The sequence below is a fragment of the Eschrichtius robustus genome, chromosome 2, assembly GCF_028021215.1.
Source record: "Eschrichtius robustus isolate mEscRob2 chromosome 2, mEscRob2.pri, whole genome shotgun sequence".
In the NCBI taxonomy this organism is placed as follows: Eukaryota; Metazoa; Chordata; class Mammalia; order Artiodactyla; family Eschrichtiidae; genus Eschrichtius; species Eschrichtius robustus.
In genome coordinates this window covers 114,553,380-114,579,403 of record NC_090825.1, presented here as the reverse complement: position 1 = coordinate 114,579,403, position 26,024 = coordinate 114,553,380, and the positions used below count along the sequence as shown (strand labels likewise).

The 26,024-nt window shown below is 44.9% G+C and overlaps 1 protein-coding gene across 1 annotated transcript in view; it reads left to right on the top strand.

Annotated features, from left to right (window-relative positions):
• Positions 1-26,024, top strand: part of SPOCK1 (SPARC (osteonectin), cwcv and kazal like domains proteoglycan 1) — a 544,877-nt gene that overhangs the window by 385,065 nt on the left and 133,788 nt on the right. The gene's annotated exons all lie outside the window — the stretch shown is intronic.

Genomic DNA, 26,024 nt, shown 5'->3' with positions numbered 1-26,024 from the left:
ACCGGTGTGAGGTGATACCTCATGGTAGTTTTGATTTGCATTTCTCTAATGATTAATGATGTTGAGCATTCTTTCATGTGTTTGTTGGCAATCTGTATATCTTCTTTGGAGAAATGTCTCCTTAAGTCTTCTGCCCATTTTTGGATTGGGTTGTTTTTTTTTTTTATATTGAGCTGCATGAGCTGCTTGTACAGTTTGGTGATTAATCCTTTGTCCATTGATTCGTTTGTGAATATTTTCTCCCATTCTGAGGGTTGTCTTTTCGTCTTGTTTATGGTTTCCTTTGCTGTACGAAAGCTTTTACATTTCATTAGGTCCCATTTGTTTATTTTTGTTTTCATTTCCATTACTCTGAAGAGGTGGGTCAAAAAGGATCTTGCTGTGATATATGTCATACAATGTCTGCCTATGTTTTCCTCTAAGAGTTTGATAGTGTCTGGTCTTACATTTAGGTCTTTAGTCCATTTTGAGTTTATTTTTGTGCATGGTGTTAGGGAGTGTTCTAATTTCATTCTTTTACATGCAGCTGTCCAGTTTTCCCAGCACCACTTATTGAAGAGGCTGCTTTTCTTCATCATATATTCTTGCCTCCTTTATCAAAAATAAGGTGACCATATGTGCATGGGTTTATCACTGGGCTTTCTATTCTGTTCCATTGATCTATATTTCTGTTTTTGTGCCAGTACGATACTGTCTTGATTACTGTAGCTTTGTGGTATAGTCTGAAGTCTGAAGGGAGCCTGATTCCTCCAGCTCTGTTTTTCGTTCTCAAGATTGCTTTGCCTATTCGAGGTCTTTTGTGTACCCATACAAATTGTGAAATTTTTTGTTCTAGTTTTGTGAAAAATGCCATTGGTAGTTTGATAGGGATTGCATTGAATCTGTAGATTGCTTTGGGTAGTATAGTCCTTTTCACAATGTTGATTCTTCCAGTCCAAGAACATGGTCTATCTCTCCATCTGTTTGTATCATCTTTAATTTCTTTCATCAGTGTCTTATAGTTTTCCGCATGCAGGTCTTTTGCCTCCTTAGGTAGGTTTATTCCTAGGTATTTTATTCTTTTTGTTGCAGTGGTAAATGGGAGTGTTTCCTTAATTTCTCTTTCAGATTTTTCATCATTAGTGTATAGGAATGCAGGAGAGTTCTGTGCACTAATTTTGTATCCTGCCTCTTACCAAATTCATTGATTAGCTCTAGTAGTTTTCTGGTAGCATCTTTAGGATTCTCTATGGATAGTACCATGTCATCTGCAAAACAGTGACAGATTTACTTCTTCTTTGCCGATTTGGATTCCTTTTATTTCTTTGTCTTCTCTGATTGCTGTGGCTAACACTTCCAAAACTATGTTGACTAATAGTGGTGAGAGTGGGCAACCTTGTCTTGTTCCTGATCTTAGTGGAAATGATTTCAGTTTTTCACCATTGAGAATGATGTTGGCTGTGGGTTTGTCATATATGGACTTTATTATGCTGAGGTAAGTTCCCTCTCTGCCTGCTTTCTGGAGGGTTTTATCATAAATGGGTGTTGAATTTTGTCAAAAGCTTTTTCTGCATTTATTGAGATGATCATGTGGTTTTTATCCTTCAATTTGTTAATATGGTTTATCACATTGATTGATGTGTGTATATTGAAGAATCCTTGAATTCTTCGGTTAAACCCTACTTGATCATGGTGTATGATCCTTTTAATGTGCTTTTGGATTCTGTTTGCTAGTATTTTGTTGAGGATTTTTGCATCTATGTTCATCAGTGATATTGGCCTGTAGTTTTCTTTCTTTGTGACATCTTTTTCTGGTTTTGGTATCAGGGTGATGGTGGCCTCGTAGAAAGAATTTGGGAGTGTTCCTCCCTGTGATATATTTTGGAAGAGTTTGAGAAGGATAGGTGTTAGCTCTTCTCTAAATGTTTGATAGAATTCACCTGTGAAGCCATCTGGTCCTGGGCTTTTGTGTGTTGGAAGATTTTAAATTACAGTTTCAATTTCAGTGCTTGTGATTGGTCTGTTTATATTTACTATTTCTTCCTGGTTCAGTCTCAGAAGGTTGTGCTTTTCTAAGAATGTGTCCATTTCTTCCAGGTTGTCCATTTTATTGGCCGATAGTTGCTTGTAACAGTCTCTCATGATCCTTTGCATTTCTGCAGTGTCAGTTGTTACTTCTCCTTTTTCATTTCTAATTCTGTTGATTTGAGTCTTCTCCCTTTTTTTCCAGATGAGTCTGGCTAATGGTTTATCAATTTTGTTTATCTTCTCAAAGAACCAGCTTTTAGTTTTGTTGATCTTTGCTGTTGTTCCCTTCATTTCTTTTTCATTTATTTCTGATCTGATCTTTATGATTTCTTTCCTTCTGGTAACTTTGGGGTTTTTTGGTTCTTCTTTCTCTAATTGCTTTAGGCGTAAGGTTAGGTTGTTTATTTGAGATGTTTCTTGTTTCTTGAGGTAGGATTGTATTGGTATAAACTTCCCTCTTAGAACTGATTTTGCTGCATCCCATAGGTTTTGGGTTGTCGCGTTTTCATTGTCATTTGTTTCTAGGTATTTTTTGATTTCCTCTTTGATTTCTTCAGTGATCTCCTGGGTTATTTAGTAGTGTATGGTTTAGCCTCCATGTGTTTGTATTTTCCACAGATTTTTTTCCTGTAATTGATATCCAGTCTCACAGCGTTGGTGTCGGAAAAGATACTTGATACGATTTCAGTTTTCTTAAATTTGCCAAGGCTTGATTTGTGACCCAAGATATGATCTATCCTGGAGAATGTTCCATGAGCACTTGAGAAGAAAGTGTATTCTGTTGTTTTTGGATGGAATGTCTTATAAATATCAATTAAGTCCATCTTCTTTAATGTATCATTTAAAGCTTGTGTTTCGTTATTTATTTTCATTTTGGATAATCTGTCCATTGGTGGAAGTGGGGTGTTAAAGTCCCCTACTATGATTGTGTTATTGTCGATTTCCCCTTTTATGGCTGTTAGTATTTGCCTTATGTATTGAGGTGCTCCTATGTTGGGTGCATAAGTATTTACAATTGTTATATGTTCTTCACGGATTGATCCCTTGATCATTATGTACTGTCCTTCTTTGTCTCCTGTAATAGCCTTTATTTTAAAGTCAGTTTTGTCTGATATGAGAATTGCTACTCCAGCTTTCTTTTGATTTCCATTTGCATAGAATATCTTTTCCCATCCCCTCACTTTCAGTCTGTATGTGTCCCTAGGTCTGAAGTGGGTCTCTGGTAGACAGCATATATATGGGTCTTGTTTTTGTATCCATTCAGCCAGTCTGTGTATTTTGGTTGGAGCATTTAATCCATTTACATTTAAGGTAATTATCGATATGTATGTTCCTATTACCATTTTCTTAATTGTTTTGGGTTTGTTATTGTAGGTCTTTTCCTTCTCTTGTGTTTCCTGCCTAGAGAAGTTCCTTTAGCATTTGTTGTAAAGCTGGTTTGGTGATGCTGAATTCTCTTAGCTTTTGCTTGTCCGTAAAGGTTTTCACTTCTCCATCGAATCTGAATGAGATCCTTGCTGGGTAGAATAATCTTGGTTGTAGGTTTTTCCCTTTCATCACTTTAAATATGTCCTGCCACTACCTTCTGGCTTGCAGAGTTTCTGCTGAAAGGTCAGCTGTTAACCTTATGGGGATTCCCTTGTATGTTATTTGTTGCTTTTCCCTTGCTGCTTTTAATATTTTTTCTTTGTATTTAATTTTTGATAGTTTGATTAATATGTGTCTTGGTGTGTTTCTCCTTGGATTTATCCTCTACGAGACTCTCTGTGCTTCCTGGACTTGATTGACTATCTCCTTTCCCATATTAGGGAAGTTTTCAACTATAATCTCTTCAAATATTTGCTCAGTCCCTTTCTTGTTCTCTTCTTCTTCTTCTGGGACCCTTATCAATTCGAATGTTGGTGCATTTAATGTTGTCCCAGGAGTCTCTAAGACTGTCCTCAATTCTTCTCATTCTTTTTTCTTTATTCTGCTCTGCAGTAGTTTTTTCCACTATTTTGTCCTCCAGGTCACTTATCCGTTCTTCTGCCTCAGTTATTCTGCTATTGGTTCCTTCTAGAGAATATTTAATTTCATTTATTGTGTTGTTCATCATTGTTTGTTTGCTCTTTAGTTCTTCTAGGTCCTTGTTAAACGTTTCTTGTGTTTTCTCCATTCTATTTCCAAGATTTTGGATCATCTTTACTGTCATTGCTCTGAATTCTTTTTCAGGTAGACTGCCTATTTCCTCTTCATTTGTTTGGTCTGGTGGGTTTTTGCCTTGCTCCTTCATCTGCTGTGTGTTCCTCTGTCTTCTCATTTTGCTTAACTTACTGTGTTTGGGGTCTCCTTTTCACAGGCTGCACATTGGTAGTTCCCGTTGTTTCTGGTGTCTGCCCCCAGTTGCTAAGTTTGGTTCAGTGGGTTGTGTAGGCTTCCTGGTGGCGGGGACTAGTGCCTGTGTTCTGGTGGATTAGGCTGGATCTTGTCTTTCTGGTGGACACGACCGCGTCCGGTGGTGTGTTTTGGGGTGTCTGTGACCTTATTATGATTTTAGGCTGCCTCTCTGCTAATGGGTGGGGTTGTGTTCTTGTCTTGCTAGTTGTTTGGCATAGGGTGTCCAGTACTGTAGCTTGTTGGTCGTTGAGTGGAGCTGGGTCTTAGCGTTGAGATGGAGATCTCTGGGAGAGCTTTTACCATTTGATATTATGTGGAGCTGGGAGGTTTCTGGCAGACCAGTGTCGTGCACTCAGCTCTCCCACCTTAAAGACACAGGCCTGACACCCGGCCAGAGCACCAAGACCCTGTCAGCCACACGAGTCCCCGCCCCTCCTCGAAGCTCCTTTTGGATTTGCTCACGCTTCCGGTCTGGAGAGTTCTGGACTCTAGGCTTGCTTTAAGAATGGAGTTGGGTGGGGTGGGGGTGGGACAAAGGTGATTTTAATGTCATTTTCACCCTTCTCCCTTTACTACCTGTACGATGGAGAGGCGTTGCGATGGGCATTAGAGTTACACACACTTAGACCTGGCGACTTTCTCTGCTATTCACCTGCACTGCACCGTAACCTTAGGCAAAGAAAGCAGCCTTTCTGGAACTCGATTCCCACTGAAATCGGCCTCCCTGTAACTTGCTCTTTAGTTCCAGTTTGAACCTGGGACCATGTAGAATGGGTACTGTGCCACCTCTTAGTTCTTTATTTTATTTTTTAAAAATAAATTTATTTATTTATTTATTTTTGGCTCTGTTGGGTCTTTGTTGCTGCACACGGGCTTTCTCTAGTTGCATCGGGTGGGAGCTACTCTTTATTGCAGTGCGTGGGCTTCTCATTGCGGTGGCTTCTCTTGTTGTGGAGCAAGTGCTCTAGGCCCGCAGGCTTCAGTAGTTGTGGCATGTGGGCTCGCTAGTTGTGGCTCGCGGTTTCTAGCGTGTGGTGTCAATAGTTGTGGTGCACGGGCTTAGTTGCTCCACGGCATGTGAGATCTTCCCGGACCAGGGTTCGAACCTGCATCCCCTGCATTGGCAGGCTGATTCTTAACCACTGCGCCACTGGGGAAGTTCCAACCACCTCTTAGTTCTTGAAGTCTGAGCAATGCTTGCCCCTTTGGCTGCCCCTCTTGGGACATGCTTTAATTTCCCTCAGTCCTGTCCGTGGTTTCTGCAGGATGTGTGTGGGGAGCTCCCATCCTTGGCATTGTGGTCCAGCAGAGGATCAGCATCCGGGGAGTGGCCTGAGAGCACGGAGCAGAGCCTCTGCCCCCTCTGCCCCTGCAAACCCGGCACTGCAGCAATGGACTTGGTCTCTCTGGTCACCTAAAAATAGTCAATCTTTGTCTCCATAAGAATGAGATTCAAGGTATTGTAACATGCTTTGCTCTTCCCCCAGGCTGGAGTGTTCTCCCTGGAAGCAAAGATAGATCTCACCCCTGAAACCTAGCATATGCCAGGCATTGTGCGCAGAACCTGCATCCTTGAATTCCTTCATCCATTTTGTCAAGTTGGTACTTATTTTTGTCTTCATTCTAAAAATGAGAGAACTGAGGCAGAGAGAGGAGTCAGTCATTTGCTTGTATATCTAGTAAGTGGCAGCCATGATTCAAACCCCGGGCTGTCGAGGTCCAAAACTTATGTTTTTCGTCAGTACCATGTGTTGGCCTCGTCATTCTCTCCATTCATTCCTTGTCATTTAACAAAAAGGTACTGAGTACCTACTATGTGCCAGGCCTGTGTTAGGCCCTGAGGCTACAGAGGTAAACAAGAGACCCTATTCCTACCCTCAAGGAAAATCAAGTTCACTGCAGAGTGGGATGTGAAAAACATTTTTTTTGTTGTTGTTATTCAAAAATACTTTTAAGGCATGCATACTCTGAAAAAACTCTCCTAGATTCTCCTGCCACACATGACTTCTTCCTTCTCTGAAGGAGGGAAGATGTGGCCTCTTTTGCAGCAAATACCAAATACTCTTTGGAGAAGTGTTGTATTGTTCAGCCATGTGGTTTTGTGTGTGTGTTTGTGTGTGTGTTGTGTGTGTGTGTAACATGGATAGTCCATTGCCTGTTTCCTCCTAGAATACAGCCCTTTCTATAAGTCCCAGACAGGAGATTTTTATTTATAAACTCAAATCTGTTTGAGACAGAGGCAGCAACCTCACTGGTATTTGGGCATATCCAGGTGTCAGTGGTGTTTTTCAGGGCACGCCTTGTTTGTGTGTTGGAAGCACCACCACTTTTTTGCTTGTGTTGGAAGTGTAATTCTCATCTCCTGCATCTCCTGGTGGCCACAGAATTGCAGTGGTTAAGAGCATAGATTTGGGAATGACACCATTCTAAGCTCCATTTCTGGGTTGGCTACTTTCTAGCTATGTGACCTTGGCAAGTTACTTGACCTTTCTGAATCTGGGCTTCCTTAGCTGTAAAACAGGTTTAATGAAAGTACTTACCCCTTTCATCTTTACCATTTGCTGGGATACATCCGTTAGTAATTCTTGCAGAGAGGGTTTACTGGTGGTTAAGTTTTACTAATACTTTGCTTAGGGCGTTTTGTATGTATTTCATTTTGTGGGAGGTCAGTAAGATGGAGGGGTGTAAGGTACATAGTCCAGTGTCACGTAATGACAACCACACTTACAATTACTAAAACAATTATGGTAAGAGGTATTATTATCGTCTGATTCATTCTGGAAGGTCAGCCAGAAAACCTTCAATTTGCATGCTCCTGAGAAAAAGTAGCTCACTCCAGGGGCCCTGCCCACTTTCTTGTTCTGGCCTTTGGAGTTTCTTCCCGAGGAAGCCTGCTGCCCGCTTTGTGATTCACAGCACGTGAGGACTTGGAAGAAGATGACATTCCTGATGATAGGTACCCTTCATTCACTGGAAAAACAGCCCAAAGAGGAGGCTTTGACTGAGGGGCATGCCCACTCCGTCATCAGGATTTGGGAGGTGGCCTGCACCGGCGAGAGGCTGTACAGTGGTGGTGGCTATAGTTGTGGGTCTAGCCTTCCCCCTCCCTCCCTCTGGGAGGCCGAATTACTCAGCCCGTACCAGCCCAGTGCACACCTCTTCTTAGGGTCCTGGACCCCTTCCTAGATGAAACATCTGTCCTTCCTCATTATACTTTAGGGGTCCCCTCTGACCAGGGAGGCCATGTTGACAACTCTATTTATTCATCAATCAGGGAAGTAATGTTTCTCTCTGTGAAACATCTGCAAGCAATCTCATCAGCCAGTCTGGCCTCTGCAGCAGCTCAAGAGGTAAATCCCGCCTGCCAGACAGTCAGGAATGCACACACATGGAGAGGCAGCCGGGTCGGCCTGGGGCTGCTTGTGAGGCTGCAGATTTGGGCTGTCTTTGCAAGCGGACTGAGACAGGAGGACAGTAAACGCATCCGCGAGAGAATTTCATTAGCTTTCTTTGCCCTCAGAGGTGGAGTGAGTGGAGACATGGTTTGACACATGGGTCTGTGACTGCACAGTGTCAGGGCGGCTGGACAAGCAATTTCAGTGGGAGACCGAGTGGGGCACCTCCCCCCAACCCCTGCTGGAACGCTTCCCCTTTATTAGAATGGCATTTGGGTTTGTAGCTGGTTTCATTGAGAGGCTTCAACTAAACTCACATTCCCTTTGGAGGATTCTCTTTGGAAATTCTGTTTCATCTTTTCCTGCTGTTGAGCAGTATTGAGCAGGGTTGGGAGAGGGTAAACTCTTGGTAGCTTGTTCATCTTTTAGGTGCTCCAAGGGGGCCATTTATGCACTTAAGAGCATTGTGATGGCAGCCTGGAGTCACGAAGCCTTCTCTTTAGGAGGAGTTCCACGTGTAGATGTATTTCTGATGTATCTGTGGGGAGGAAGGTGATCTCCGCGTCTTACTCTTCCGCCATCTTCCTCAACTCTCTCCACGAAGCCTTCTCGTAAATGACTTTTTCTTAATATTCTAATTTATTGCTGATATGAGTAGTTGATTCTCATTACAGAAAACACTGAGAGTGTAGACAAGCAAAAAGAAACAGGAAATAGGCGATAGTCACATAATCTAAAAACAGGAATTAAAATATTCCAGCACATTGCCTTCCATTCTTTCGTCTAGTTGTAGGTTTTGTCCACTGGTTTGTTTTTGTCAGAACTTAATTATCAAGTGGTGCCTATCCTGTACATAAAAATTTGTATTGGGCTTCCTTCAATTGATATTTATAAATGAGTATTTTATGATACTTAAAACACCTTATAGATATAAATCTTAGCGATTGCATAATATACAGTACAAAAAATTAACTTGAAATGGATTGTAGACCTAAATATAAGAGCAAAGATGATACAGCTTTTAGAAGAAAGCAAAAGTAGTAACCTTGGGTTTGATAAAGGTTTCTTAAATAGCAGACAAGGAAGCCATGAACTATAAATACCAAAAAAAAAAAAAAATCAACAAATTGGATTTCATCAAAAGTAAAAACTTTGATCTTCAAAAGACACTGTTAGACTAATAAAAGGACAGGCCACACTGGGAGAAAATATTTGTAAAACGTATGTCCAACAAAAGGTTTGTTTCTAGAATATGTAATGAAAGCATATGTCCATATAAAGACTCACTCACAAATGTTCATAGCAGCTTTACTTGTAATAACTGGAAGCTGGAAACAACCCAAATGTCCATCAACAGGCGAACAGATAGCAAGTTGTGGTATATTCATTGCAATGGATTAATACTGAACAGTTAAAAAAGAGTAAGCTATTGATACATGCTATAACATGGACGAATCTTATAATAATTAGGCTGAGTGAAAGAAGACAAAAATGTATATTGTATGAGTTTCATTTATAATGAAATTTTAGTGAATATAAGCTAACCTATGGTGACAGAAAACAGATCATTGTTTGTCTCGGGGAGCAGGTCATTGGGGTGCCTGAGCATTCTTTAATGCTTGATATTACACAATGGACCTCGGGGAAACAGTTCAGTCAAACTCTGGTCTTAGATGCCAAAGATCCCATTGGCAAATGGCTTTGTTTGGGGAAGAAGAGTTTTTAATGCAGCAATGTGTTACTCTTTCTGATTTAAGTTTTAAAAATATTCTCTTAGCTCTTCTTAAAGAAAATACCCTCCAGGGGGTGATTTATGGGAAAAATGGACAGAAGGTCATACTACCTGCAGAGGGATCTGCTCTCAGGAATTCGCTGCCCGTGGGATGGCTCGTTCTGATTTATTGTTCTGGGTGGGCGAGAGATGGGGAGGGCTTCTCCCTTCAGAGCACTGAACATTGATTTTACCTCTCTGTTGCCATTGATTTTCATTTGGAGAATGGAAAATTGAAGCATTTGTTTTAAGTCTTCCAGATAAGCTACATTCTCAAATTCTGCACGTGCATTGTGACTGGGAGGAAAGGATGTCAGGATGGGACTTTGGGTGTCTGAGTGTGCCCTTGGAAGCCTTCCGGGAGCAGTGGGAACTACTCTGTTTTTAAATAAGGAGCCGACAGCTGGTCTTCCCAATGGGCCAGGCCTCTCTAACGTAATGGCCCTTTCTCTCTACTTCCTAATTATCTGGAATAACAACGAATTCTCTGCACCAGTGACGAATTCAGATCCAGTCGAGGCTGGCAGTGCAGTAGACCAATTTGAGAGCTCTCAGTCTTTTATGTGAACTTGAAAAAAAGAATCAAAGTGTCTGAGGTCAGAGAGAATTACATCACAGAATGTGCCTCAAATACGAAACTCTCAGAGGATATTTGAAAGGATGACGGTTATTTCATCTCAGTTTTGTTTTACAACAAAGCACTGCCTCCTGCTACAAGGGCTTTGAACAGGTTGATTATACACACACGCCTGTCTCAGTTTGGGAGACACACGGCCACGTGGAAAGTGGGTGAGTCCTAGGCTTTCTGGTGCTTCACAATTCAAGGCGTTGTTTCCAATTACCAAGCAAAATGTGATAATGCCCACATCGCTTGCTACGATTTTATATTTGTATAGCTCATACCCTTTCTCCAAGGGGCCTTTGAATTGCCTTGCGTTCTGTGCTAACCTCGAGGGATCTTCGTTTGCCATCTTCTCTGGGTAGGGTGCTAATGAGGGCTTGGTGCTATCTCTAGGCTATTTGTGGAATTAGTGCAGCTGAGTTTTGAGTTTGGGCCAACTTCTGAGTCAGTCACCTTTCTAAACAGAAAAAGCACCACTGTGGTCTGTTGTATTGCAAACACCTACCACTGGGCACTGAGGAAAACGTAGGGAGAGTGGTTGGTTCCAGAGCTGCCACTCACTGACCACCTACCATGTTAGGCTCACTTAGCAGAAGCATCCTTGCTGATTTCCCACAGCAGTCTGTAGGTCTGTATTATGATCCCCATTTTACAGATGGGACTATTGAGGTTCCATAAATAATTCCCTTGGTTGCACAGGGCCGTAAGGGGTAGATTTGGAACCAGGATGGAGGGATGCCATACAGCCTCCTCTGCTGCAGAGCTATGGGTATGAGCTCTCACTGGCTGCTTTTGCCTGCAGGGCTGCACCAGCCCACCAGCCAATCTGTTCCTGATCCTAGATGCCCGTGACACATAGGCCTGGGACGGTCTCTCCTAACTCTTGCCCCTTACGGAGCGATTGGTGGGGGCCCAGGTATTAACCCCATTTCTTCCTTTCTGTGCCAAAAGCAATAATTCTGGATGCATTTTTTCCCTTTGTGGTTTTTCCAAAAGCAGTCATTCAAACCACATGTCACTTAGACGTAGAGATATTTAATTACTTTAAACTGCAGCAATTTTTTTTTTTTAAAGAACAGAAGGATTCTATGCCTCTGCCCATGAGGACACAGCTGCTTCTGAGGCCTTCACTGAGCAAGATTTCACAGCTCAAGCAAGCCAGTTACCTACTCTCTGCCATTATCTTCCTCTCTGAAGCTGAGGGTATTGATTAGATGAGCTTGAGGACCAAAGCAGCAGAGAGTAAAAAACAATTCATAATGGAGATGTGAGTAATTGTGTGGAATTTGTAGTCCCCTGGAGCAGGGGAGAGGAGTGAGAGGCAGATCTTACATTGGAAGGCAAACTCACTAGGCAAGTTTTATAAATGCATTTAAAATATGTTAAAATCACGACTGCCAGTGAAATGTCCCAGACTCGTATCTTGCCCTGCCTTGGTTTCCTTTCATTTTTTTTTTTTTTTAAAACCACACTTCCGGTGCCAAAGCAGTGTTACGTCGGAAGACAAGAGCGGATGAGGACAGGGTTACCTGGCGAGGCCTCCTGGTCTGTCTCGTGGCCTTCTGCCTGGCTGGGCAGTTTCTGGGTGAGGCTCTCTAGGACCAGAGCCTCTGCCCTGCCAGCATTCTCTCCAGCACCCTCCGCCAGTCTGCCATCTCCGCCTCCCGGGCTGCACTGCTGGAGCAGGGCCTCCTTCCAGAGGGGGCAGTTCAGTTTCTAATGGACCCCAAAGCACTGGATCCTTGTCTTTTTTTGAACCAAGTACTATCTGGAGGAGTTGGAGAATGTTTTGTGGTGGAATTCTCAGAAGGTGCATGTGCCCAGATGCAAAGCTGCTGGAGGGCTAGTGAGCCAAGCATCTGTGGAGATGGGAGTGGCTGTTGACAGGGCCAGGGACTGATCGAACGCCGCTCTCATTTCCTCCCCGTCTCTGTTAGAAAGCATTAAGTGTACCACCCTGCTCTGTGGTTCTGCCCCAGATCACTGGGTTGCAGTTGCTGTGCTTCCTGGTGCCCTTGCATGTTAAGGAATGCACGGAGTGGCATGTTTTATGCATCAAATTGAAATGGATTAGAAAGAGGGGGTTAAGGGGGGTGTGCAGGTTTTGGAGAGGTCATTGTGAGGCATGATTTCCACCAGGGCTCAAGGCTTGCTGGGTGGCACACAGGTGTGAATCGTCGTATTAGCACACCTGCCCTTAAACATAAGGAAACAGACAAGCTCAAGCCCCCCTGCAACTCAGCGAAGGTGGGTGTTGCCTGCACATTCTGGGCCACTTTCCAGGATCCAGGGAGAGCAGTGTCGTGGTGTCCAGGGGAGCAAGGCCGGTGTGGCCTCAGGACACATCATCTTTTACAGAAGTGATCAGATTGATTTTCCCCCTTTCACTTACTTCTGTTTTAATTTTCTTAAACTTCTTTCCTTCACCTTTGTTATTAATAAACCTACTGTGGCCGGCTTGCTGCTCTGCTGAAACTCATCAAGATCCCAACTCACAGGTTTCCAGTTTAGACATTTTATATCAGATTAATTCAACCAATGAACCGTGAAAGACATTCTTTATGGATATCAGGCGCCAGAGTAGGGCCTATCTGGGGCACTGACCATGAGGGTTCTGGGGCCAGAAAATGGACTTGGGATGATTTAGATGGGCATCCGAGGCTATCTTTAGATGTACTTTTGTTTTAAATAGAATGTTCTCAAGCTAATATCCTGTCTTTAATGTTCCTCACAGAGGGGATGGGCAGCCGGCAAGGCCTTCCGTGAACAGAGGGACAGGAGAGATGAAAGTTAATTAGTCTGGGGACCTTGGTACCTTTCCAGGGCACACTTTTAAGTGATGTTTTCATGGGTACGCACTGAAATGAATGTGGCTGTCTTACTGTGAAAGGCCCCTCTTCCAGACTGTCTTTTCCATGGTCCTGCTGCAGCTGGGGTGCTGGGGTGTCCTGCTTCCCATTTACCTGACGTGAGGGAGTAGGCTCTGGCTCAAACCTCCATGGCTCTGAGGATTCCCAAGTGGAGGGCAAAGTGTCAGGGCTCCACTCCGGCCTGGAACTAGTGTCCTTCTCTTGGCAGGTACCAGGGAGGCCATCTGTGAAGGTGATGGTGATGAAGGGCTTTCGGGCTTGAGTCCCTCCTGTCATCACGTTGGCAGGACTAGTTCTCAGAAAGGGGCTCCCATGCACTGGTGATGGTGGGTTAAAGGTCATTAATTCAGATTCCACGAAGTTGGAGTCTGCGATCATTTCTTAAACAAATACTGTGCTTTCCACTTGCCAGACACTGCTGTGTGTTTGGAATTCTGTGATGAATGGACACAGTCTACCCTTGTGGAGATTAAAGTCTGTTGGAAAAGACGGGTGGAAAGAAAGTATCATATAAATTGTGCTATGCGTTAAGTAGGATAAGAGGAGGGTGCCATAAGAGAGAGTCACTTTAGGTTGGTTGAAGGGGGTGAAAGGTGAAAGGTGCCAGCTGGGGAGAAGGTACAGAGTAGGGAGAATTGTTCTTTTTTTTTTTTTTAATCTTTATTGGAGTATAATTGCTTCACAATACTGTGTTAGTTTCTGTTGCACAGCAAAGCGAATCAGCCACGTGCATACACATGTCCCCATATCCCCTCCCTTTTGAGCCTCCCTCCCATCCTCCCTCTAGGTCATCGCCAAGCACCGATCCAATCTCCCTGTGCTATGCTGCTGCTTCCCACCAGCCAACTATTTTACATTCAGTAGTGTATATACGGTAGATGCTACTCTCACTTCGCCCTCCCGCCCCATGTCCTCAAGTCCATTTCCTATGTCTACCTCTTTATTCCTGCCCTCCAACTAGGTCCATCAGAACCTTTTTTTTTTTTTTAGATTCCATATATATGCATTAGCACGTGGTATTTGTTTTTCTCTTTCTGTCTTACTTCACTCTGTATGACAGGCTCTAGGTCCATGCACCTCACTACAAATAACTCAGTTTCGTTTCTTTTTATGGCTGAGTAATATTCCATTGTATATATGTGCCACATCTTCTTTATCCATTCATCTGTCGATGGACACTTAGGTTGCTTCCATGTCCTGGCTATTGTAAATAGAGCTGCAGTGAACATTGGGGTACATGACTCTTTTTGAATTATGGTTTTCTCAGGCTATATGCCCAGTAGTGGGATTGCTGGGTCATATGGTAGTTCTACTTTTAGTTTTTTAAGGAACCTCCATACTGTTCTCCATAGTGACTGTATCAATTTATATTCCCACCAACAGTGCCAGCTGGGGAGAAGGTACAGAGTAGGGAGAAGTGTTCTTGGAGCTGGGGAACAGCCTTTGCAAAGGCCCTGGTTCAGGGAAGGGTAAGGGCCTTGGTGTCCTAAAGGAAGTGAGAGGAGAGAGGCCTGAGCTGCAGGAAGGCAGTGACGGAGGGGACCTGGCTGCATGAGGCCAGAGAGGGAGGCAGGGCCCGACCCTACAGAGCCTCGAAGGCCATGGATGGGGTTGGCTCTCAGGCTAGGTATGAAAGGAAGTTTTATGTGGCTTTAAGCCAGAGAGTGACATAAAAGTGTGGCTTAGGATGGACTGAATTTTTTAATTACTTTTGGATTATAGTTTATTGCAAAAGCTTTTAAGAAAGCATCAGAATAAAACAATTGTCTATGCATTGAAGAAGATTTAAAATGACCACTGTTAAAGATCTGGTAAGAGCTTTTTATAATATAATCGACAAGAAAATGTGGACTGAATTTTCTTGAATTCTCGATCTTAAAACCAGATTGTGTGCTATGTGAGAGGAGCTGGAGGACTCTGGGTGTGAGAGTGTGTGTGTGTGTGTGCGTGTGTGTGCACGTTCACGCACGTTCACGCACGTTCATGCACACATACGCTCACAGGGCGATCCTAAAGCTCCCCTCATTGGAGCTGGTAGCCTAGTAGAGGGGACTAGGGACACAGGTGCATACAGTCTAGGCTAGAAAGTCAAAAGTCCCATGAACTAAATTTAAAATTCCAAGAAGGGAGCAGCCGCTTCCCCCGGCAATTGGGGCTGGGCCATGGGTAGAAGGCAGGGAAGGGGCAGCATGGACCAGTGGTATTTACTAGTATCCCTAGTAGTTTAAGAGCATGTAAGGACTCTGGCTCAGACGCTGTGTGACTTGCTCAATCCTGCACAACCTTTATGTGAGGTCACCTAGAGGAAGGGTCACCTAGAGACGGGGGACCAGGGCAAGGCTGCCTGAAGCCGTCTTCTGTGTAAGGGCCACTTGGCCTTCCAGACACTTTCCTGCCTGGAATCTGCATTTTCTTATCAGAGGATGACTTTAAAGTAATGCTGGAACATAGAAGGTGTCCAGTGAAAGCTAGTCGCCCATCTGAGCCTCCAGTTGCTCAAGGAGCCATCAGGTGGGTGATGATCCTTGCCAGCCGCACGTGAGCTCATCTGCAGAGGCCCTGCTGTTCTTCACATTCTGGCTGGCTGGTGTCAGCAGTCATGGCTAGTGGGTTCCCTGCCACAGAGCACATTCCCCCCACCCCACCCCGATCATGCTCATCCCACTCACTTGTCATACCTAGTTCCCTCTGGAGTATAACTCCAGGCCTTGGCTCTCTGCAGGTATTCACAGTACAGCATTTCTGGTGGGTATTTTGGCCCCATTGGCCCCCTAGTTCCATTCTGGAGAATCTGTCTCATGGAAGCAAATAGAGATACACGTAAAGATCTGTATTCAAGGCTGTTCAGTGCCCTTGACTACAGTACGAAAGAAGTAGAAACAACCGCCTCCTTGTCCATCAGAGAAGAATGCTTGCACCCATCAGAGTGTGCCTTCTGTGGAATCCCCTTCCTCTAGGTGACCTCTGCGTTAACTCTTGCGGTATTGGGGGCCTCCTCCCCAACCTCCTGAGACGGAACCTCTGTCCTGGGACAGCTCTCACTCACTGTGTTGAGAGATCTTCCTTATACTGACTCAGAAGGTTTTCTCTTGGTAACTTCTAGACATTGGTCCAGGTTCTACTCTGGAATAGCATTAGGGCACAAGGTTACTGCTCCCTGTGCCAACACATTCTTGAGCATCTTGTCCGTGCATAGGAGCCGCTGGATACCTGAATGAACATAGTCCAAAGTAGCCAGTGATAAAGAGCTGCAGGGCACGAACAAGGGACTGGGAACACAGGACAGACATGCTTCAGGGAAGGGGCGGGGCTGTCTGAGACATCTTCTGCGAAGAGTAGCCTTGGAGCTGGCCCTTGGGAAAAGGTGGGAGGACCCTGGCCAGAGAAGGTAAGTGTTGGAGAAAACACAAGACCAAGGGAGCTAGGCTTCATTCTTGGCCGCCCACCCAGAAAATTCCCTACCAGTGAAGGCCACAGAGGTGAGAAGGAGCTTGTCAAGGGCTCCAGCTTCTCTCCTCTGACCTTGACTGTGAAGAAAACTTTCAGAGCAGGAGAAAGTTATGATGTAGATGTGGCCATGCCTGTGTTCTGCGGCACTGGTGGTGAATGGCGCCATGTTGATGGTTTGCGGATGATGGTGTTCAGCTGGGTCTCCTTGGATCCATGTCTCTGTCAGCTTCCAGCCTGTCTCTGGGCCTGTCCTGAAAAGGCGGTATCCCCGATGCCGTCTACCCACCTCTGCTTCATTTTGCCGACTTGTTCTTCCTAAAGTGGATCATATGCGGCCCTCCCAGAATGGGGTTGCTTTGCTGCTGGTGACTAGAAAACAAACGTGGCTATGTTTTCTCTCATACGCATGTCCCATAATAATTAACTGCCCCTCAAGAATGCAAGCACGTATTTTCTAAGATGATAGCAGCAGAGCCTATGGTAGAATTGCATGTGCCTGCACTCACCCTCGTGTGCACACCTGAGCTCACACACACACTTAGCTGGAAGTCGTGGTAGCAAAACCCTCAGTACTTCTGGCCCCTCCCGAGAAGAGGCAGGATTATGAACACTCAGAGAGGGAGGCAAAGGAAATTCTTGGCCCTGGGCTTTCATTTGATTTTTTTCCAATGAGCGTATCCTTTGCTAAAGATTTCCTCTAAGGTCTCAGGGCTAGAAAGGGACCTTGCTTTCTTGGGCCAGCAAACAAAGACAATCAGCAAACAAGAAATCAAATGGGAATGCCAAAGGCCAGTGGGTAATTGTAACAGTTCCTCTCCTGCCCCCTTTTAGGAAGAAATGGAATTTTACAACAGTACTCCGCTATCCATGATCCTAAGGGAATAAAGAAAGCCCAGCCGTTCACTTACATTTCCCTAATAGCTGCTGTTACACTGCTGGCTTGGCACTTTGCATTAACAAAGCAGAGTTTTAGCTGGGGCCTGTAAGTGTATGTGTACGTGTGTGGGTTTTGCCTGCAGGCCCCAGTGGCCGAGCTCTTCAACAAGCTGAACTTTGAGTTAAAACCCCACCTTTGCTGCCTCATAGAGCCCCTTGGTGCCAGTGGCCATGCTCTGTCGTTGCCTCAATGGAAGGTGACTGCAGACACAGAGACTCAGGCCACTTAGTGGAATTTACATAATCACATCAGCCTGCTAATCTTCATGATTTGATGTGGGCACGCTGAGGGCACTCTGAGTTTAGGTGAGAGCTAGGTTTGATTAGGATCCCTGGACATATCTATTTGGTTTCAGGTATAAGGAAACCTTGATTCAAGTAATGTCCAGAAATGTGAGGAACACCAGAGATCTGGGTTTGTAATTCGGCAGGTTCCTTTCCTTCTTTTCTTTTGCCCATTGGTCACACAGATTGCTTCTGACGCTCTTAAATGTGGAATGGCTAGAGGGTGGTGATGGGGGTCCTGAAATTAGTAGCACATAGAAATTTTCTTGGATAAGTTAGCATTCTCAGAGAATCTTTACCGTTTCAGGAGGTAAGAATAAAAACAGTTAAAGTAACACTTACCCCAAATAAATTCAGCCATCCAGAGTAATTAAATATCATTATGCTAATTAATAATTGTTACATGTGATGTGTGTTGTAGGAGATACATTTAACACAAATCTAGCATTATCTTTGAATTCTTTGCCCAATTTCTGGCACATCGTAGGTATATAATAAATGTTTACTGAAAAAGTAGACTGTCTCTAGGATCCTAACCACCTTTGGAATACTTATACCTTCAGTTTTGACGGCTTTGCTTAAACAGGCCCTCAAAATGCAGTAATGTAGAAACTTAGTTCAGATAGATCTGACCCCTTGTTCTTCACTGAAGCCTTTGAGGACTGGTCAGGCGGCTTTTACATAGATAAACTCCCTTTTTTCAGCCCTCCTTCCTGCACCTGGGAGATCTTTCTTCTGTTTCAATCACCTTGACTTTTTTAAACACTACTGGAGAAATGGCGGGTTGGCAGACAGGGCTAGGCTTGACAACATGCATTTCTTTAAAAATTCTGAAAATGCATTCCTTTTTTAGATTTTGATCAGTTTAAACCAGCAATACATGGTTGTAAGAGAGTCACATACTAGACGTATAGAGTAACAAAGTGGAGGTCCCCTTTCTCACGCCCTCAGTCCTACCTGGCTAAGGGTGTGTTCCCTGTGGTGTGTTCCCTCTTAAACATTTTCAGCTCTTTTACACATGCACGTACAGTGCTGTTAGAAACTCTCCTCTGGCTACTGAATCTTGTCATCTATGAAGATTAGATGCTTTTCACCTGCCTGGGCCATTACACAGCTCAGGTGAAAGGCAGGTCATGGAGGCTCAAGTTGAAATGAACTGCTGCCCAGAGGTTGCCGTTCACATACACCCAGGGAGACGTTCCTGCTTTTGGAATTGCATCCATACCAGGCACATATCTTTTTGGTGGCCCTGGTTCTGCTCTAAAAACTTAAAAAATACGTCCTTTTCCTATGGGTTTTGAAGGTGCTTTAGAAAGCTGGCTTGGTGGTGGTTTGGAAGCATGCCTGGGGACTGATGGCTCTCTGCTAATTCTGGCACCTGCTTATCTCTTCTGATGGATCTGAGCCTCGACCTGGCGTATGTCAAACCCTCAGCCTCCTTACCTGGGCCAAGCCAGATAGGGTGAAGACACACAAGGGTGCTGGCTTCCCTGTGAGTGACATGCCAGCTTGAATCAGTGGATCAGGAGGTGCTCCACCCTGATGACCAGGGCCCACCTTGTGAGTCTGGGTCCTCCCATCAGTCTGCTTTGCTCACGAAGTCTCCTCGACTCATACTCACTCCCGACACTTCCCACGTTCTTCCCATGTTGCACTAGCACTTCCCTCCTTCTTGGAGCTGCCGGGAGGAGTGAATGTGACAGTTCATGTAAAGAACTTTGCGAGAGCTCAGAACATGGTCCTTATTGTTGCTGGTAGTGATAACAGTAGTATCAGCAGAATCATAAGTCCTCAATAAATGTGTAGCTGCTATTATCATTATTATGCATTTGCCCTTTTAAATTTCAAGCTTCTGTAAACAGCATGTGCTTATACCATGTGAGGGCCCAGTAGCCCTTACAACACTCCGAGATGCACAATATAGTAACAATAGTTACTCCACGGAGGCTGGGCGTTCTTTCCACAGTTCTCTAATAGACATCTGTTTATTAGGAAACTTGGACTCTCTTTGGACAGGATCTTGTGTCTGGGACCTTCTTCATCTGGAAAAGGAAGGAGACTCCTGAGCCCACAGGCACCAGGATGGAGCATGTCTCATGTGGGAGCCTTTCTCTCTCACAAAACAGCTTTTGTAAATGACACAGGCCATTATGCTCCTCCTGTGTAATTTTATGACTTGGTATAATGACTCAAATAATCCTAACAATGGAGGAATTATAGCCTCATTTTACAGGACAGATTATTTCAGTGGTTAACGTGTTTTCATTCCAATTAACATTCATTATTTTGTCTCTGGTTCAAAATAGCCACCATATCAACTATCTGAGTATCTTCCATCCTTGTTTCAGAAGCAATTAGTTCTGATCTTGCAAACAAATTCAATCTTGGTTTTCAATGGGCAGTCGGACATTAACATGAAGGTAAAAATGCAGTAATGCTGGCTGCCAGCAAACAGGCACTGTGATTAATGGAAAGGGTTGGTTCCTGGGTGGGTTCTCCAGGCCTCTGAGCTGACAGGTCTGCCATAGAGATTTGGCGAGAGAACAAAGACAGGACAGAGAAGAAGGGCCTGGGACTGGTTATGCAGGCCTCTGTTTTTTCCTTCCATTAAATGGAGTAATGGCAGCATCTGCTGCCAGGGTGTTGTTGTGGGCGAGGAGTCAGGGAGAAGTGTTCAGGGCATTTAGACTGGAGTGGAGCAGTCACAGAAAAGAACTGGAGTGCTGTTGCTACTGTTTGTGACCTGGAATTGCTCTTCTCTTTTACCAGCTGTTCATATGCAGAGTGAAACAGTTCTATCAAAAGTTATGCAAACACGTTAGAATGCACAGTGTGTTAAATAAAATGAAGAGGTCTTGTCTTCTTCAGTAACTGAAGAAAGGACTTCCCTGGTGGCGCAGCGGTTAAGAATCCGCCTGCCAAGGCAGGGGACACGGGTTCGAGCCCTGGTCCGGGAAGACCCCACATGCCGCGGAGCAACTGAGCCCGTATGCCACAACTACTGAGCCTGTGCTCTAGAGCCCATGCGCCACAGCTACTGAGCCCACAAGCCACAACTACTGAAGCCTGTGTGCCTAGGGCCTGTGCTCCGCAACAAGAGAAGCCACCACAATGAGAAGCCCGTGCACCGCAACGAAGACCCAACACAGCCAAAAATAAATAAATAAATAATTTTTAAAAAAAATTTGAAAAAAATGTCAGCAGTTCTATACAGCTGCAGCCCCTACCCCACTGCATCATTCAAGTATTTTTGATACACTTTGTTGAATTTCATCCTGTGGGATTGATATAAGGAAATTTACACCTGCATATATATTGATTGCTGGAAAAAAGTTCTCTAGAAGTCTTTGTTCTGACACTTTTACTGTGGGCCCTGATTATGGCCCTACTCTGCCCATGGTCATGTGAAATACTGGGTCACAACTCCTGTCATCAAAGACTCCCTTGCTTGTCAGCTGGGGAAGTGGCAGGACTTGGGACTTGCCTTGATTGGTGAGGGTAGGGATCTCTGAGTGAAGAGTGGCAGGGTCCAGTGGGAAGCAAGAGCAGGAAATGATGACATGTGGACCTGAGGGTTAAGGTTGACGTTTCCAGGAACTAGGACAGGAAAGGGCAGTCATGATCTGGTCTGTCCTGCCTGTAGCTATTGCCGTCTTATAAGAATGTGGTCGTCATCCACTGTGCTGCCAGTGGTGAGTTGCTCTTGTAAATAAAATGAATAGTAATAAATGTATTTGCATAGTGTACCTTATAGAAATCCTCTGAGTGGTGTTCCAAAAAGTAGTTTTAGAACAAGTATCAACATGTGATTCTGTGCAGTGATGTTAACTTGCTAGAAGATCCAAATAACACATTACTTGAATACTACCCAATCACGTTTGCTGGCAGTTTCTAGTGTTTGAATTTTCACTTAAAGCTACATTTCTTTATAAATACTACTAAACTTAATATTTCCTATTTGTTTTAAAAAAACACATAAATATAGTATTGAGAAGAAGACAGGAAAACTTATTATTTCAGCAATTCTCGAGAGTTCTTGAGAATTCTCATCTCTCGTTCCCGGGTTTGAAAATTACCCTCAGTTGGGAATTTGGAAGCTCTGTCTCGGAGGTCCTCCCCCAGCTTTGGAGACAATCTCCCTTCAAGAGGATGGGGGTCCCTCAGCCCTCAGAAGCACAGGAGAGTCCTCCCTACCCACTTTTCTGCTGTCTTCAGACATTTTTGCTAATTGTTTTTTGCAAGTCTGAATTAGGATTTCTTAGTCGGTCAAATTCTTACTGCTTAAACAACATGAGATTTTTGTCTTCTGGGTAGTGCTAATAATTTCCAGAAATAAAAGGAGAAAGTTCTAGAAGTCCAAATTAATAAATTCACTTATTTCACTGAGCACACCCATGTGTCAAGGGTCAACCATGTTTCCAAGCACCAGGGGCACAAATATGATTAAGACACAGTCACTACCCTTGAGGAGTGTACAGTCTATTGAGGAAGACAGAAACAAAAGGAACTGCTTTGTGCTGTGGTGACTGTCACAGTTGGGTCTGAACAAGGTGTGTGTTGGGACAAATAATGTCATGGTTAATTCTGCTTGGGGTAGGGCTCCCAGGGGGAGGAGAAACTTCATGGAAAGCAGTCGATTTGCAGCTTAGACAAGGGGCAGATATTTGCTCTGTAGGTAGAAAGCGTTTACCAAGTCAATACAGACTTGAGTTTGCATGGCACATGTAAGGGGCTGATATGGCTGGCTGGAGGTAGAATCAGTAGGACCTGAGTGATGGGGAGAAGTGGTGAGGGCAGGGAAGGGAGGTGTCCAGGATGGGCTCCAAGGCTTTTAGCTTGGGTGTATGCCAGGTTCTATCTGAATCATAATAGCGTCTTAACATTTGGTCCAGTCAATCAAGGTGCTTGCTTGGAGACCAGTGGGGGAGACTGAGCAGAAGTGATCACAGGGCCATGCTGGGCTGAGAGTGCGGCCTGCCTGCCTGTGGAAGGGCCCCCGGAGACTTCCTGGGGGAGGGGATTTTTGAACTGGGCCTTGAAGGAGGCCTTATGAGGCAGAGAGGGTTGGAGGGGAGAAATGTGGGTGAATGAAGGTGTTTCAGATCTGGGAAAATCTCACACGATGGCACAGGGGTACAGAGCCCTTTGGTGGCCTCTGGGAAGTAGCAAAGGGTGGCTGGAGAAAAAATATTTGGCATTGGTGGTCAGTGTGCATGTGCACATTGTGTGCATGGGTGTGTATATGCGTGCACACGTGCGTGTGCATGGGGTGTGTGCGTGTGCATGATGTATGTGCGTATGCACGTGCATAGGTGTGAGTGTGCATGGGGGTGTGTGTACATGGGGTATGTGTGTATGTGCATGCATAGGTATGTGTGTGTATACATGGATGTGTGTGTGGCGGGGAGGTTGGAGAGGGAAGCAGACAGACAGTGACCCAGTGAAGACAGGCTCAGTCAGTTTAACAGCAAAACTAGGAGTTCAGACGATGCCCTAGGAGGTGGGGAGAAGATGGAGAATTAAAGCATGGGAGTCGCGTCACCAGATTTGGACTTAAGAATCATCACTCTGCTTCAAAAACATACATGCTGGGAATTTTGGTAAACTTAAAAAAAAAAGGATCAAGAATAAGGAACTGAGCGAAAGAGAGTAAGCAATGCCGGCGATCTTCCGATTGTCTTTCTTCTCTCCCTCTTGCCGGTTGGGATGTTCTGTGCCGCGCTGTGTGTAGGGTAGGAGGCGTGGCTGCCCCCAGCAGCAGCCAGGCTGGGATGGAGTTAGGGCTCTGTGGCCAAAGGGAAGGCTGGCAGGACCTGCCTCCTGGACTAAATTGCTTGTGTCGCCCCAGTTGATGAATGTCTCTGACATTGGGAATAGCAATCCCATCAAGACACCTTCATCGGATTTCACTCTTCATTGACTCAAGAAGTGAAATATCTTAGAGCCAGAAAGCTTAGTCCCTTGCCTTGACTGGGTTGGTTATTTTTTATGGTTTGCTCTGAATTGTGGGGATTGAAATATACACACAATAACCAGGGAAGTTATGCCTCCTTGGGCTCACATATACTTGTACATTACTTTGTGTAATTTGGCCTCTGGACGGAGACTATAGGTTTGGGTGCCATCTCCGCTAGGGTCCTAGTGGGGTAAGGAACACCTGGGTTTGCCTGGATATAATAAGTATGTTTGTCTCATTAGAATTGGGAAAACTCAGAACGGCTTGGCCTTTGTACCTCTAGTCCCCAAGGCATCCCAGGAGAAGTCAGACGTGGTTCCTCCTGGGCATAATCCGTGACCACCTGGCATCAGGTATGAGAGAAAGCTTTCTCCACTGCAGGTGCAGAGTCAAGGACAGTGCTTCACGGGGATTTTATTTATAAAACTGAGCCCTGATGGTGAAAATATAGATGCCAAAATAGGGGAATTAAAATGGTCCTAGAGCAATGCAGTCATTTTCAGGATGACTTCAACCTGACAGATATATATGGAGGAACTTGGCCATATTTCTTTGTGACACTGGGCAGTTCACTTCTGCTATGTGTGTCCAATTCCTCATTTATAAAATAAAGTTCTTAGACTAGATTCATTTTAAGGTATTTTCTGGCTCAGATAGTCTGTGATTTTGTGATTAACTGCTAGTAACCGCTGCAGTGGTCAGCACGCAGGGTACCACCCACTCACCCAATAAGGATATATCGAGCATCCTTGATGCATCAGGCCCACTAGGAAGCACTGGCCAGCTTCACCTCTTTGCCTCCCCTTAACGCGCTTGATAGTGACGTTCAGGTCCAGAGACAGGGATAACCAACCCACCACTAGCTGGTGATTAATAGGTTGTTCTATCTTTTCCTCAAAGCCAGTGGCTCAGTGTTCACTTCTCCCTTGTCTGCCTTTGGCTGAGCTCCTTCAGGCTTCCTTCCTCTGGGGCATCATTGCACACGGTTATGTCTGCTCCAGCAAAGCAGCCCACTCTTTGGACTTTATTGCCGCTTTCTGGGAACTCAAAACAAGAACTGCTTCAGTTGTGGCAATGCACGCTGGGGACTGACCCAGGAGAAGGGCTGCCAGACACCAGAACTGCTGCCTGTGTTTGCTGATTCATTATCAGCATCAGACAGTCTGCTCTGCGAATGATGATAAATGTGTGGTGTTCTTCTGAAGGAATCACGTCCTCTGAGATTAACCCTGTGCCAGCAGCCGGCTTGTCCGCTGCATGGCATCCCATCCCCTACGATCCCCTTTTCAGTAGTCCAGGACACACCTTGAAAGAAGAAAGTGTGTTTGGTTAAGGATAATAGGAGACCTCATGTCCATGTGATTTAGAAATGCAAACAGTAGGTGTTTTTATTCCAGACAGAGAGGCAGGGACAAGGTGGGTAGCTGCTCTGGAAGCGGGGAGGCGTTGGAGACAGGAGCCCCAGTGACAAACATGCAGGTGCCCCAGCAAATTTTCAGGCTGCTCATCTAGGTGGGACTGAGATGGGTTGAAGAAGAGTCATCCCTGGACACACTACAGCTATGTGAATGTTACCACACACCTAGACACCCGTTGTCTCCATCACTGTGGGCAAGACTCTTCCCCAGCTTGGCTTTAGTTGCTTCTGTTAGGAAAATGAGTCACCTGGACCAGGCCATCTCCAAGTGCCCTCGTAGGACTTCCTCTACCAGTTCATTGGTCCGACAGGCTCAGCCCTACAACCCGTCCAGCCTGGGATCCCTGATGGCTCCAAGTGTTGTGCTGTGGCTACGTGGTCCTCCTCTCGATGTCAGCCTCCAAGGCAGTTCCCCAAACAGACCTTCCTCCTCTTACTGCCTCCCCCAAATCGCTGGGGCAGGTTTGAAGTAGGATAAGAACCAAGTTGGTGGGTGCCGTTTCTTTCTCATTTTCCTTCATTTGGAAGAGGGTAGGTTATGTCAGATGCCAAACCCCGATTCCTGAGGAGCTGGAGATCCATTCCACACCTGGCAGAAAAGATGTCCTCCTTGGGGCCCATGAGTTCTGGGGAGTTCAGCACCGTTCCAAACCTAGGGCTTTAAAATTAAGTCATATTTCTATGGCAACGGTACTTTCATTCCCTATACCTCCATCTATTGGGGCAAATAGTAATGATAACAGCAGACACCAATTTTGTTGCTTCCTATTTTCCAGGCATTATACTGAGTCGTTTACATACATCAGCTCATTTCAAACCTCATACCATCCCCTTGAAGGAGATACTATTCCCAGCCCCCCCCCCCAACCCCCATTTTACAGATAAGGAAACTGAGATTTACAGCATGAAATATCCTGCTGCAATCACACTGTAAGAGGC